This window comes from Lissotriton helveticus, chromosome 4_1, assembly GCF_964261635.1.
Source record: "Lissotriton helveticus chromosome 4_1, aLisHel1.1, whole genome shotgun sequence".
In the NCBI taxonomy this organism is placed as follows: Eukaryota; Metazoa; Chordata; class Amphibia; order Caudata; family Salamandridae; genus Lissotriton; species Lissotriton helveticus.
In genome coordinates, this window is record NC_136063.1 from 1,626,988,297 (window position 1) to 1,627,004,715 (window position 16,419).

A 16,419-nucleotide genomic window follows, 5' to 3' on the forward strand; every position below is an offset into this window, starting at 1 on the left:
GCTGTTATTTCAATGGAATGTAGCCCGTCCATATATAAATTGGGGTTGGGGAATCAAGCTAAGGGCTGTCTGGTCTCGGTTCTTGAACCTAGCTATTATAAAAAGACCAGATTTAAAATTTTGAGAGCAGCTTATAAAGTGTGGAAACAGATCCAGCGGAAAATTAAGATTTCTAATCTGAATGCATACACTCCATTTGTAACCACAGGTACACTGCTGTCAATCTTCCGTGATCTGGTTACTTTTGAGTGGGCTAATAAGGGTATTTATTCCCTGGGGGACTTTTTTTAGAGAAGGACAATTTGAAAAACTACAGGACGAATATGGTCTATGTAGGTGTGATTTTTTAAAAATATCTGCAGATCCGGAGCTTCTTAGGGGAAAATACGCGCAGGGTGTCGTCAAATTTTGAAAAGATACCCCTAGTGGAAGCTGTTCAAAAAACTTTTGGCTGGGAAAGATCTATTATATCCTCCTTGATTCGTTCCTTGATGATTTGGCAGTATATTCAGATAAATGGGCAAGCAAATGTGGGGTGGAAGCAATCGATATAGAGGACTCCCTGTCTCTGGAGACCCAGATTCTAATTACTGGAAGCCTCAGGAGACAACACTTAATGTCAATCTTTGACCAGTACTATACCCCCACGAAGATTGCCAAGTGGGGGGAGGGAAATGTAATAGATGTGATCTCCAGGTAGCGGATACTGTACATATGTTATATTCCTGTCCAAAACTCACTGTTTTTATACAAAATATAGAAAAAAATTTAACTACGCCTTTGGGGACATCTGTTTTTGTTACACCAGCTCTTCTCAATCTGGGAGTAGAGAATAATACTGAAGCGGGTAGTAGGCTAAGATCTGAGACAGGCATTGTGTTCATAGTTATGGTTATTGCCCGCTTGTGTAATATTTACCAATGGATTAGTGCTGATCCTCCAACTTTCACTAAGTGGCGTGCAAGGTTATTTGCTACATATAATATTGAATATTCAATTTATAAACGTAGAGGTCGTAGGAAGAAACAGCGAATTTAGGCCTTCCATTGAAGACCTGGTTGAGTAAAAGACTAGGAGGGCTATCTGTTTCTTCCTGTTGTTTCTGTATTCTAATATTTGATGTGTTTACTTGCTCTTCCTTTGTCAATGAAATGGAATAAGGAAAAGAATGAATTATTTCATTTTCTCCAACATGCCTTGATATGAATATAGTGATATGTTCCTTTCTTCTGTAACTACTTAATTAGGTCTGGGGGCTCAACAGCCCTGCATATCTCGTCAAATGGTATAATCACTGGTATAATCATTTATTACTGTATTTTTTGTTGTATGGTCATTTATACACTCTGCTCTTCACAGATTCGTCATGGGGAACAGTCACTACAACACACGCGGCTGTTTCCATGCATACCCTTAACAGGCATGCATTACAACGCATGCATGGTTACCACGCATAGCCTTTCCCATGCATACCTTTACAACAAATTAAGTTGTAAAGGTATGTACAGTAAGGGTATGTGTGTAATGGGTAAACACCGTTACCACACAAAGCCTTTATCACGCATGCATTTACAACTTAATTCGCTGTAAAGGAATGCGTGGTAAAGATAAAACTCCTCCTAGAAAGCTCTCGCTTGGATAACCATTGAAAGATGGTCCCGGATTACACAGTAATTATAAAAAACGACCGTAATGTCGCTTGCACAGAGACCCAAAACATTTATTAGTAAAAGATGTGGAGGCTATCAGCGTCGTTAGATGAAATGAAAGACCCTTCCCTTTCCTCTTCATGATGTGCCCCATGGCTTAGAAGAGCTTGAAGAAGAGACATCGAGGAGAGGTAAGGGGGATTTTAGTTTTAAACTAAAATTGATTTAAGGGATAGGGGCTGGGTTGAGCAGGGGTCCATATTTAGAGTTCAGGTAAGGGGAGGGGTATTTGTTAGAACCGTTTGGGGGTGGTATTTCAGAAGCAAATAGTTCACATATATTTTTTTTAATATATGCTTTGAGGGGAGTGTAGTTCCATGTACAATAGAGAGGGCTGCAAAACAAAGTATTTCAATAAAGTAAAATTGCTTTTGTCAGCCACGGAGACCATTGTGGACTTTAGCCTCGCTGATTTGCCTTATCCAAAGTAAAGTTTCCACCATTTTCAAGCTTTGAAGCACATATAAACTTGCCATTCCCTTTACAGTCGAGACCTTAGTTTGACTCAATGATTGGGAGTCACCCTGAGCTCCATTTTTAGGTTTCAGGGCAGGAGTATTTCTTCGCATGATTGGGGGCCCAGCGGGAAGGGGAGACAGACGCACAGGGGTACAGGGGAGAGGTATTTTTAAATAAAAAAGATATGGGAGCTGGGGGGGAGGGCGCATGGGAGCTGGGGGGGAGGGCGCAGGGGAGCAGTGACTTGGGGCAGTGGTCTGTGATAACCATTGCCATGAATATGCCCTTAACATGCATGGCTTTACAACGAAATTCATTGTAAACGTATGCATGGTACACGTTATGCGTGGTTATAGCATTTGCGTTGTAACGCATGCGTGGAAAAGGCATGCATTGCAACGGAATACATTGTAAAAAAATACATCCATTCATCATTGCCCTAGGTCTAGATGCAGTAGCAGTATTATATTGATATTGATTTATGTTCATGACTTGTTTAAGGGAACAAAACAAATTCAAAATCTAATAAAAACAATTAAAAAAAGAAGAAGAAAAAAAACAATATTGATTACTCAACTTTTTGGCGTACTTAACAAAAGGTTAGTAGACATTCCACAGGTCCAAAACTGTTGTTATGGTGCAATTTTAACCTCCCTATGATCCAATTGTTGATTGCCATTCAGCCTTTAAATGACACCCAGGGCGCACAAACAAATGATGAATCTTTGCTCCACTCACTGCCTGTCAGATAAGCGGAGGCTACAAAACCCCAAGGGCATTGAATTCACTTTCATTTCACCACTCCACTTGAGTTTCTCTTGTATATTCTTGTAGATGCCTAAGTCCTTAGAGTTGCTTCTGACCCAAAGATTCACCTCACTTTGGTCTCTGACCACACTGCCATTTCCATACCCATATTTAATTAGCCAGTTAAAGGTGTAGACCAGATCGGACGGTTACATTCTGGCCTTTTAGAAAATGAAACTAATTTTGCTGAATTAAAAAAGGAAATAGAGCTCTTTTTCAGCGAGAATGAATATTCAGTCTCCTCCCTTGTGTTGCTTTGGGACTCATTTATATGTGTAATTAGAGACCAAATCATTAAGTCTAAGAAGAATAGAGCCATCAAACAATCCATAGGAGCTGAATTATGTGCAATAAGTAAACTTTAAGACATTCTAATAATAAAACCCCCCTGCAGGAAATAAAACAGCTCAAGAACACATAGAATACCATTGTTAGCAAACAAGCATATTTATATGTTCAGGCCCAAAAACCTAAACAACTCCTCTTTCGCAATAGAGCATGCAAAGATCTTGCAAACACCCTCAAATTCAAGAATTTTAATGACCAAATTACACATATTAAGGTGCGTGATCCCAGATGGTCAAAACCAAAGATATCCTTGAAGAGCTTAGGGAATTTTACTAAAAACTTTACATCACCTCAAACTACATAAAATAAGACAAAATGTCTGGAGCTTCTAAATTCCCTCCCTGCGGACTTGGTCTCAGACTCCAAAAGAGTGATCCAATGACCACAGAGTGATTAGGAGCCCAAAAAAATCAATCCACTCAGGGAAAGCACCAGAACCAGATGACTTTCCCATAATCTTTTATAAAACATTTACTGATCAGATTATAAGCCACCTTACGAACACCATTGTTCATTTTGCTGCTAGTGGTAGGGTGTCAGGAATGGCCTCAGATGCCACAATAGTAGTTATCGCCAAAGAGGGTAAAGACCATTCGGACCCAAAAAATGTGCGTCCCATCTCACTTTAGAAAATGGAGGCCAAAATCTTTAAAAACCTTCTTGAAATAAGAATAGAACCCTCTAGTCCCAAACTTATTTACAAATCCGAATTGGGCTACGTTAAATGGTGACTCAGTAGAGACAATATCCTTACTTTTTGCCATAAAATTGAAAATGCTCACCTGTCCTCATCAGACAGCCACGATCACCCTAGCTGCAGAAAAGGCCTTCAGCAAAGTTTCTTAGCCCATCTTACAAGCTGTGCTTGTGTCCCATAACCTTGGGATTGCGTTCATCCACATGGTTATTGCCATGTATACCAATCCCAGGGCAAAAATTTGAATCAATGGCTCCACCTCCACTTCTTTCAATCTTCATTAAGGGTCAAGACAAGGCTGCCTCCTTTTCTCTTTCTCCTCACTATTGACCCCTTACTAAGACTGCTCAACTAATCCCCCCCCCGTTAAGGGCTTCAGTTTGGCACTAAAGTCTACAAAACCGCAGCATATACGGACAAAATTCTCATCTTCACAGAAGACATTGAGAATGCAATCCCAAATATCACTAACATAATTCAGGAATTCTCACAGGTTTCTGAACAAGGATAAAATGGAGATTTTACCTCTGAACCCTCACTGTTTTCTGCTCACTTTTAGGTGACTCAGGACTTAGGTGGAAACCTAAACATTTTTAATATCTTGGGATTTGGTTCTGTAAAGATTAACTAAAAATCTACACTATAGTGAATCCCAAACAATTACCGAAGTAAATATTGCCCGTATATTTTAGGCTGTGTTAGACCAAACTCCTTATCTGTTCCTTGGACCTCGTGGTGCCAGTCTGTAAGAGCGGACACACCTACCCAGAGGTCTACCTTCTAGTCTTTCCATGCTCCATGCTCCACACCCATAAAAACGACACACTGGTGCGGCCGCGCAGCGGGCATGCCACCGGCGCATCGCAGGCACGCCAAAGGCAAGCCCATCTTCTTCCATCCACGCACTGATCGTGCACAGTGCCAGCCATACTGACCGTTTCAATAAAGTCGGTGTTGGAGATATGGGGTATTACTATTTTACATAACAGCTGCACGAGATTGGGGCAGTAGGGGGTAGGAGAGGCAGATTCTGGCTAGAGGAGACTGCAGGGCCTGAATTTGATTTGAATTTGTGAAAAAAGGTAGCCTTAGGTGCGGGCTGCTTTACGTTAGATCCCTGCCCAATAACTACCTGTAACCCAATTGTTAGTAGAAACGCATGAACTAGATGTACTGTTTATGACTGAAACATGGACACATCCTGGATCAGATTTAGAATTGGGATTGACCTGCCTACCTGTATACAAAGCCTTCCACAAGCCAGTGGCAGAGGAGGCGGTGTAGGGGTCATCTTCAGAGAAACCTGATACTTTGCTCCTTTTAATATTGTTGAGCCAGAGGGCATTGAACTTTTGGGATTCCTAATAAAGGATCCCAAAGGACAAGTACTGACTGGAATAGCTAGTCCTCTTTTTCAGCTAAGGGTTTATCGAAGTCAGGAGCAATTTGGCACTGACCCACTCCAGACTGCTCGTTATAGGGGATTTTAATTTGTGGATTCAGGATATCACAATCTCATGTGATGTGAAAATTTAAACTTATAACAATGGATCACAGAGTCCACACACACAAGGGGGGACAAACTCTGTACTTACTGTTCTCTGACGAACAGATAATGGGAACAGTTTATGTCCTACCAGTGTATTGGTCGTACCACCACCTGATTATCTTTCAGCTATATAACCTCAGGAGGAATAAACCAACTATTAAAGTCAGGATCTTTAAAAACAGGGACTGGAAGGGCCTCTTAAAAAAGGCAAGGGTATCTCCGATATTTCTGTCTAAGGAGTGCTGTGACGCAAATAAGCAGGTGGAAGAGAATTATGTAACATACTGCAAACATATAACTACCAGGCTGGACAAAGTTGCCCCAGTCAAGAATCATAAAAAATCTGGTAGACCGTCAGCCCCATGGTTCAATGAAAAACTTAGAAATCTGAAGCTAGGTTTTAAGCAAGCGGAAAGGAAATGGCGTAGGGAGGAGAGGAGGAAAAGATCTCTTGGAGGATGGCAATAGCGGAGTACAAAAAAGAAATTCTGGTAGCAAAGAGAGTTTTTGGCAGACTCTGTTCTGAAGGCACAAAATAGTACTCAAAGTTGCTTTAGGATAGTAGATAATATGATCAATCCAGACTTTTGTTTTTGTCCTCATCAGCCTAGGTCCACAAAAGAAATACAGAAACGAAACTGCGAGGTCTCCCTGAATATAGCACCATCCGGAGCCCTTTTTGTATTTAGACCTAAGATGGGTCACTCTATACCTTGCTTCTATTACTCCGACTATAGGAAGCCCTGCAATTGACCAGACCCTCTCAAGGCCGCCACTGGAGTAGTCAAGCAACGCGGTATAAAGGCCTAATCATAGGACTATAGTTGTTCACAGTTACAAAGGGGTTATCCAATTCACAAAGAGGAGCCAGAACTCATTTTGCTTGAGCTTTACAGCTCTGTCCATCTTAACTGTATAATTTATAGAAGCAAACCATATTCGGGGCGTAGCTTTAATCCAATACTTACAAATTTCCCTGCAGGTAAGCAAAATTAATGTTTTATTTTCTTGTGTTTTGCGATAGTGTTTCATAATTAACTGGAAGCCCAAAAAAGACGAGGGCAAAAAAGACAAGGGATATGCTTGCCTGGATCAGTTCTCCAAGTATTAAAGATATCGTATTACTCACATCCCTTAGTACCAGGAAATCCAAGAACATATGTTCATTACTTTTCTCTTCCTCACACTTAGGCCATCTCGGCATGACACCTTTTGCAAATTTTGCCAGCTTATGTGGAGTCCAATAGACCCTGTGGAGACAAAAGAGGACTTCCCGCCTTAAATTTGCGGCACGTACTGTGGAGTATAGCATGTTACAAGATATTTGCATTAAGTTTATGGACTGCTCTCCCGGCAAGCTCTTTTCCCACAGTGTTGCTGGCAGTTAAAGTCTCCATCCGAGCTCTCCACTAAGCTCAAGTACCATCTTTCCACCTCTTTCCCACAGGATCCTACAAATGTTATTGAGGATTCTAGTACGATAGATTGTCCTGGACCTAGACCGTCCATGAGGCTCCAACTTTTGATTTGCAGGTACTTACATTTTGACAGTTGCCCAACCTCTATCTCCTGAGCTTCCTCCCAGGAGATCAGTACTCCATCAACCATCAGTTGACCGTGGAGCGCCGTGAAGAAAAACGGCATCAGAGGCAAGCGGAAGGTAACCTCGACACCGGCATCCAGCTCTGGTCCCACACGGCACCACAGGCAGGCAGGCGGGAGGTGGGCGCAAGCCGGCATCACATATCGGACTCAAACCTCTGTAAGTGCTCAAAGCTCGGCACCGTAGGCAGGCAGAAGACGGGCGCAAACAGGCATCATAGGCAGGTGGGAACACCGGCCCTCAAACTTTGAATCAGATACGGGCGGAGGGCGGGCTCCGCATCGGCACCCACTCCGACTGAGAATGTCACGGCAAGCGCGGGCAGCTCCTCACCAGGGCACCACCGAAGTCTAGTTGGACATTCCTTCCGGCAGAACACTCGAAGGTCAGCTCCACAGCAGGGCGCCACCGCGACTCCGCGAGCGGCATCCAAGATGGTCGGCGACGGAGGGAATGCGGCGACCCTCCCCCTGAGATCTTTGAAATAAGTAAGCCCAATATCAGGAAACTTGTTGCTCCGGGATCGCAGCCTGCAGTGTTTCTGTAGAGTGTTGCAGCGTGAGGTAGATGGCAGGGTTATCCGGGGATAGACACCGATTTTGGTGATCCCCAACCCGGGATCTCTGAAGCAGAGCTTCTACCTGGTGGCCATCTGCAGCTGTTGTGATCTGTTTTGTTTTCATTCATCTCATACCCCGAGCTCCACCCAAACTGTGCTGTAAGGTTGTAGACTATTGGAAGTGCTGTGTTTAGATTTGAGGTATACACTTTCAGATCGCCTGCATAGAGCCCTACTTTTTTCTCCCACTTCTGAAATCTAAAAGGTTGAATGCTCTCCTGACACCATATCCTTTCGGCTAGTGGCTCGAAGTACAAATTAAAAAGTTGGAGGGACAACAGGCACCCCTGCCTGGTTCCCCTATAGATGTTAAAACTATTAGAAATGTTGCCAATCACCAAAACCCTGGCAGTCGGATTCTTATTTAAAAGAGCTATTGGCCTACAGAAGTTTCCCCCCAAATTAGAAAGCTGTAAAATTTCCTGCAGGTAAAACCAATTGACCCGATCTAATGCTTTTGTCGCATCTACAGTAATAACTGCTAGTGGTATTTTAAACATGGTTGTTTTATCAGCAGCACCAATTAAGTTGTAGGTTAGTTCCTTGATGTCTCTGCCATGCACAAAGCCCTTCTGATCCTCATGTAGCAGCACGTCTAGTACTCCACTCAGCCTATCTGCTAATAAATTCGTAACGATCTTGTAATCTGAATTAAGCAGAGAGATATGCCTGTAAGAGTCGCCAACGGATAGGTGATTTATCTACTTTGAGGATCAGAGTGACAAAGGCGTTGTTCCAAGATTGAGGGATTTCCTTACCCCGCTTAAAAAATATCAGTAAACAATCTAACCATTACTAGGACCAGGAATTTCTCCAGTTTCTTATATACCTCTACCGAGATACCATCTGGTCCTGCTGCCTTTTTTGCTTTCCTGGCTTTAATAACATTTCTAATTTCCCTACGTAACTAGATTTTCAGAATATACTTCCCCGAAATGATTGATCAAAACCTTTTCAAGATCTTCCCTTGATCTAGCTAGAGCTTCTGACCCATCCAACTTTAGTTCTTTAATGAAGTTTTTTACTTGATAGTTTTTTTTAATCTTCCAAGTGAGTAGGTAAAATGGGCCAGTCTGCTCACTTGCCATCTCTCCTGCACCCTTCTTTCCAAAATGCCTGCTAACTCACCTTTAAGGGCCTCAATAGCAGTCAATCAATCAATCAATCAATCAGGTCATTTATAGAGCGCACTACTCACCCGTAGGGTCTCAAGGCGCTGGGTGGGGGGGGGTGCCGCTACTGCTCGAACACCCAGGTCTTGAGCTTCTTCCTGAAGGAGAGGTGGTCTTGGGTCAGGCGCAGGTCGGTTGGGAGTGAGTTCCAGGTCTTGGCGGCCAGGTAGGAGAAGGACCTTCCTCCTGTTGTCGCTCTTCGGATGCGGGGGACGGCGGCGAGGGCGTGGCTGGTTGATCTGAGGAGGCGCTTGGGAGTGTAGAAGTTGATCCGGTTGTTGAGGTAGCTCGGGCCTTGGTCGTGTAGGGTTTGTGCGCGTAGGTGAGGAGACGGAAGGTGATTCTCTTGTTGACCGGGAGCCAATGCAGATCTCTTAGGTGTCCGGAGATGTGGCTGCGTCGGGGGATGTCGAGGATGAGTCTGGCCGAGGCGTTCTGGATCCGCTGGAGTCTCTTCTGGAGCTTGGCGGTGGTTCCGGCATAGAGGGCGTTGCCGTAGTCCAGTCGGCTGGTGACGAGGGCCTGGGTGACCGTCTTCCTCGTCTCGGTGGGGATCCACCGGAAGATCTTACGTAGCATGCGCAGGATGTTGCAGCAAGACGAGGAGACGGCGTTTACTTGTCTGGTCATGGAGAGGGAGGAGTCCAGGATGAAGCCCAGGTTGCGTGCGTGGTCCGTTGGTCTAGGTGCGGTGCCCAGGGCAGGGGGCCACCAGGAGTCGTCCCAGGCGGAGGGCGAGGAGCCCAGGATGAGGACCTCCGTCTTGTCCGAGTTCAGTTTCAGGCGGCTGGTCGTCATCCATTCGGCTACCTCTCTCATCCCTTCGTGCAGGTTGGCTCTGGCGGTGGCGGGGTCGTTGGTCAGGGAGAGGATCAGCTGGGTGTCGTCGGCGTAGGAGATTATGTTGAGGTTGTGTTGGCGTGCGATGGCCGCGAGGGGGCTCATGTAGACGTTGAAGAGGGTGGGGCTCAGTGAGGATCCTTGAGGGACGCCGCAGATGACTTTGGTGGCTTCTGACTTGTACGGTGGTAGGTGGACTCTCTGTGTTCTTTCGTCGAGGAAGGAGGTGATCCATTCCAGTGCCTTGTCCTGGATTCCGATGTTGCCGAGGCGCTGTACTAGGGTGCGGTGGCAGACAGTGTCGAAAGCCGCGGAGAGGTCCAGGAGGATGAGGGCCGCTGTTTCTCCGTTGTCCATCAGAGTTCGTAAGTCATCGGTGGCAGCGATGAGGGAGGTCTCGGTGCTGTGGTTCGCTCGGAAGCCCGACTGTGAGGGGTCGAGGGATCCATTCGTCTCGAGGAAGGCGGCCAGCTGTTTGTTGACGGTCTTCTCGATGACTTTGGCCGGGGAACGGGAGGAGCGAGATGGGACGGTAGTTCTTGAGGTCGGTGGGGTCTGCTGTGGGTTTCTTGAGAAGAGCGCTGAGTTCGGCGTGCTTCCAGCTCTCAGGGAAGGTGGCGGTGTCGAAGGAGGTGTTGATGATGTCCCGCAGGTGGGGTGCGATGACAGCGTCGGCCTTGTTGAAGACGTGGTGAGGGCAGGGGTCAGTCGGAGATCCGGAATGGATGGAGTTCATTGTGCGGATGGTGTCTTCGGTGCTGATCGGGGTCCAGGTGCGGAGGGTGGTGGTGGGAGGCGTTGTTGCGGTTGTGGCTTGCGTTGGTTGGTTGCTGAAGCTGTTGTGTATGTCCGCGATCTTGTTGTGGAAGTAGGAAGCGAGGGAGTTGCAGAGGTCTTGCGACGGGGTGATGTCACTGTTTCCGGCGTTGGGGTTGGAGAGCTCTTTCACGATGTTGAAGAGTTCCTTGCAGTTGTGTGCGTTGTTGTCCAGCCGGTCTTTGTATGTATTTTTCTTGGTGGCGCGGATCAGTTGGTGGTGTTTTCGGGTGGCGAGCTTGAGGGTGGTCATGTTGTCCGTGGTTGGTTCCCTTCTCCAGACTTTCTCGAGGGCTCGACAGTTCTTCTTGGAGCTCTTTAGTTCGTTGGTGAACCATGGTGTTTTTCTGCTGCAGGGTCTGCTGGGCGGGGTTCTCAGAGGGGCGAGTTCGTCCGCGCCGTTGTTGATCCACTTCGTGAGGTTGACGGCGGCCTGGCTGGGGTTCGCTGAGCTGGCGGGGAGGTGCTGGCTCAGGGAGGTGGTGAGCTGGTCGGCTGTGATCTTGTTCCAGCTTCTTCGGGCAACCTGTTGCTGGTGGTGGTGGATCGTTGTTCTTTTGAAGCTGAAGTGGACGCAGCTGTGGTCCGTCCAGTGGAGTCCTGTTGCGTGGCTGAAGGTGACGTCTTTGCTGGATGAGAAGACGGCGTCGAGTGTGTGTCCGGCGAGGTGGGTGGGGGTGGACACCAGTTGCTTGAGTCCGAGGTTGGCGAGGTTGTCGAGCAGGCTGATGGAGTTGCGGTCGCTGATGTTCTCCAGGTGGAAGTTGAGGTCCCCCAGGAGGATGTAGTCGGCGGAGGGGAGGGCATGTGGGCTGACGAAGTCGGCGATGTCCTCGCTGAATCGTGTGCGTGGTCCCGGGGGTCGGTAGATCAGGGTGCCTCTGAGGGTGGTCTTCGGGTTGGTGTGGATCTGGAAGTGCAGGTGTTCAGCGGTGGTTAGGGTGTCGTCGGTGTTGGTTGTGATGCGGATGGTGTCTCTGTGGATGATGGCGATGCCTCCTCCCGTCAGGTTGGCGGTGCGGTCCCTCCGGATGATCTTGTAGCCCTCCGGGATGGCGATGGCGATGTCTGGGGCTGAGGAGGCGTTCATCCAGGTCTCGGTGAGGAAGGCAACGTCGGGGGCGGTGGTGTCGAGGAGGTTCCAGAGTTCTACGGCGTGTCTGTGGACGGAGCGGGTGTTGAGCAGGATGCACTTGAGGTGGCTGCTGCTGATGTTCGGCTTGGCGCGTGCTGGTGCAGGATGAGTCCGGGTGCCGGTGAACTTGCAGGCGTAGCAGCTGAAGGGTCCGTGGGTGTGCTTCGGGGCGGCTCGATAACATCCAGGGATGCGGCCGGTGTTGAGTGCGATGAGATCGGCGGCGTTGTAGGTTCGTCGGGTCGGCTTCCGTCGGTGGGGGCCAGGGGTCCTGGCGCTGGTCGCGATCCGGTCGCGGACGGGCGCAGACGGGCTTACCTTTGGCGCGCCTTCGGCGCACAATCGGCGCGCCCGCTGCGCGTCAACGCTGCGCGTTTGCACGGTCGCCATTTAAGGCAAAGTGCGCGGGTGGGCGGAGCAGCTGGGAGGCGGGAGCGGGGAGGGAACAGAAGGAAAAAAGGGGCGGGGTCGGCGGTAGTGGCGGGAAGCGGGGGGCGGCGAGGAAGGCGGGAAGCACGAAGGGGGACGGGCAGACTACGAAACAAGCACAAATGCTGGAAAAAGATACTTGACACGGGCAAAGTCACGAAGGAAAACAGTACAATACAAGCACAAATGCTGGAAAAAGATACTTGACACGGGCAAAGTCACGAAGGAAAAACAGTACGATACAAGCACAAATGCTGGAAAAAGTTACTTGACACGGGCAAAGTCACGAAGGAAAAACAGTATAATACAAGCACAAATGCTGGAAAAAGATCCCTAACACGGGCAAAAACCACGAAGAACAGAAACAAGCACAACTGATTGGAAAAACAGAACAGAGCAGTGATATCCACGAAGAACAGAAACAAGCACAACTGATTGGAAAAACAGAACAGAGCAGTGATATCAGGGTCAGCCGGCGGCGCGGCAGGCAGCGAGGCAGAGGGCACAGCAGGGGGGCACACGCAGCAGCTGGTGGCCGTGCGGCGCGGGGGTGTCCCACCCAGACTCCTGCATTATTTCTTTATCCTTAATCTTTTGTTCTTCCTGCTTGATCTGATCTTCATTGGTAAGAATTTCAAGTATCCCATACTATACCTAATGGGGCACTATCCAAGTTCTGCTAAAAAACATTGAGATTCCACCCCCACATTTTCCATTGTCGCCTCATCAGACAACATGGTAAGGTCAAAGGTCCATCTCCTTTGGCGCACCATATTTGGGAGAGCCAAACGTAAAGAGATGGCTGAGTGATCCGACAAATGAGATCGCACATGACTAACATCCTTAACATGGCCCTTCATAGCTTGGTCAATCAAAAAATAATCTATGCATGATTGGTGTCCATATTTTTTTTATTGTTTCACGTAAAGCTTTTTAAAGACCCCTGCTTTTTCACCAGATCTCGTACCAACCTAAATTCTTTACTGAATTTAAAATTAAAGAGTGTGATTATTATGAGTAGTTGCCCTACCTTTAGTGGTGCAATCCAACCTGTCATCTAGCACCACATTAAATCACCTGCCATGATAAGTAAGGGTCCAGAAAGTCCAGGAGCTCCAAGAGTAAATTACTAAATGGGGTAGGATTATCTAAATTTGGACCGGTATAGCCTACCAACGTGTAGCTCTGATTATAACTTCTCATGTTTGCTATTACCCATCTGCCAGACTTATCCGTTCTACTATCCTCAATGATTATCTGAGGATTAGCTTTTACAAGAATCACCACTCCTCTTATAGTGAGTTGATGATCTGTGCATATTACTCTCTGCAGCCATCTTCTAGACTTAAAAATCTCCATTGTTTCTTTACTTGTTAGATGCGTCTCTTGGAGGAATATATTTTGAGCACAGGCATCCCTTATAGATTGCAAAAAATGTTTCCTCCTTTATCTCACCCTAAGGCCATTTATGTTCCAAGATAATAACTCTATCTGGGCCTCTCTACTGATACTCATTTTTTATTTCTAGCTTTCACCCAACCCTTGCAACCGGAGTTCCTAGAGATTAAAAGAAGACAAATATTTTTTTTATTTTTTCTCTATGCTCCCCCACCCGTGCCTTCGCATGTGCCCTTCTGTCCCCCTCAATTGGAAAACCCTCCTCACTCTCCCTCATAGCCTAAGCCTAGCCTAAGCCTTAAGGAGACTTCCCGGGGTTGAAGAGCTACTGCTACCATAAACAAAATCCCAGTGAAAAAGTGGTCACTTAATCAGGACTAAGTACAAAAACTAGAGCAAAATACCACAGAATAAGACAGAAGGAATATATAGTGCTTAACATCATATAGGTATGGGGATAAAGACTATAATGAAGAAGTCAAAGATGTAGTCAAAAAGGGAAAAAACTCGGAAAGAAACCATCCTCAGCTTCCTACTTCACACTAGTGTCAGATAAAGATCTGAGGAATTCTTCGGCTTCATCTACTCTCCGAAAGGTCTGCTTTTTGTTATTATGCATCACCCTCAGGCTAGCGGGGAATTTTAACTGTGCTGTCGCAACCCATTTTCAATCAGGTAACCAAACTCCCATTGCTTATTGGCTGTATTTTGGGAGACATCCGATCTAATATTTAAGTTATTTCCATCTACCGATAGATTTTTTGTTTTAGAGCTCTTGACAGTATCTCTTCCTTTATTTTATACGTTAGAAAATTAACCAGGATTCTCCTGGGTTTTGATTTCTTTGGATTTAACCTGAAGGGGTCCCTGTGAACTCTCTGTATATCTTTCACCAGGTCTTCAGAGCATTCCATATGCACTCCCAGTTTAATCACCCGCGCCACAAAGGTCTGGATATCCTCCCCCTCTGATCCTTCCGGGATTTTTAGAATACGGAGATTGTTTCTCCTCTGATTATTCTCCATTGATTCCAGACTTTCCTTTAATATAGCCACATTCTCTCTTGTTCTCCTTTGAGTTGGCCTCGGTCTATTCTGTTAAATCTGTAACTGAGCTTTCCTACTGCGATGTCATCCAGTTTTTTCCCCAGACTGTCACAAGAAGCTCTAATCTCTTTTTGATTAGTTTCGGAGATTTCAAATCTATTCCTGATTTCAATGGTTAGCAGATGAATAAGATCCGAAGCTGACTGGGCTTGTGGCTGTTCTTGAGGCATATGCTTTGTCTGGGTATGGCATGCGTCTTTCATAGAGCTCTTTCTCCCTGCACCATCCTGAGCATGCTACAAAGACTCGGAAAACATGGCAGCCGGTTGAAACGCGGTCACAGAGGTTTCCCGAGGACGGAGAGCTGATTGAGTGATTTTGCGATGACCCAGCGCACCTTTTGTGGAAGCGACATGTAGGAGGGGAAATTGGGAGCTGGAGACAAGCTAGAGAGCTTTTTTGAGAGTTTTTTGGTGACGGAGTTGTTTCGAGTTCATGGCACCGGTCTGAGTGCTGCCTAGAGGCTGTCTATGAAAAAGGGAAAGAGTTCGGGCTGAGGTCAGAGGTTTACCTTAAACCCTCCGGCGGGCTGCAGGTGGCTCCGTTGTTTGGGCTCCTTTGCTCGTGGTTCATGTAAGGCCCCTGGAGGGGTAAGCGATCCAGTGAAGGCTTGGAGAATATCCAACCAGGTCTCCTGCTGGGCTCGGGTGGCCAGAGAGCTCACAGGGACTGGAGGGCTGTGGCTCGGCGCTCCAAATTGAGGAGCGGCAGAGGCAGCACAAGTTTGGTGCTAGCGAGTGCTCTATGTGACTGCAAAACAGACAGTTGGCCAGCACTGGAGGAGCAGAGGTTTCTGGAGTCGGCGGAGTGCCCCAAAGCTGGGAAGTCTGCTAGGTGTTCGGCACAGGAGGCGTAGGAAGCATAGGAGATAGGGCAGTTTTCTTCTGGGGTGAAAACGATAAAATCTGTAAAACTGGGAACATTTGGAAATACTCTTGAGGGGAGAACTGCTGAGGGCGTTTTGGAAGGGAAATCGCGTAACCTTACTATCGACAGGGAAGAGGCTCTTCTCCCGGCAAAAGACAAAGCACCTCTCTGAGCTTACAATCTAGGGGCAACCTTAGAGGAGCAGAGCTAGGTGAGCCAAGAGAAAAAGCAGCTCTGATTTGTGGTTATAATTTAGGAAGTTTGGAGGCTAGGAAAAACGGGAAGAGCAATCGGCTTAGAACCCACAATAACAGCTGTAGGACGGAGCCTAATCTCTCTCTTAAAGTTGATGAAGGTGAATGGGTGACCCCGAAAAGGAGAAGGTCAAAAGAGAAAAAGAGGGATTTGCAGGTTTCTAATCTAAAAATTACCCCTTCATTAAGAACCTTTTTTAAAGTGGTACTTAAGACTCTGGCACTAAAAAACCCTACCTTGGCTTTGGGGAATCAAGACATTTTGAGCCCTACCAAATATCAAGTGTTGGCAGAATCTTCTGAGGCCGAAAATCTGCCCGTCCATGCACCCCCAGAAAAACAAATAGAGCAGGAAGAGGGCGGATTGCTTTCCCCTTCTGGTAATATGGATATGCATGTTTTCCATTCAGAAATAACGAATAGTAATGATCAATCCAGACTGCTCAAAGAATGAGATTGTACCTAGCGAGGAACAATGTGATAGCCTGGCAACCTTTTTTGAGGATACGATTAGTCACATCATTGATGGACTTAACTTGGGAAATACACCCAAGGAATTACTGCCTGCAAGATGGGCTGGGGCGGATAAATCTTACTCCCTAGAACACTTT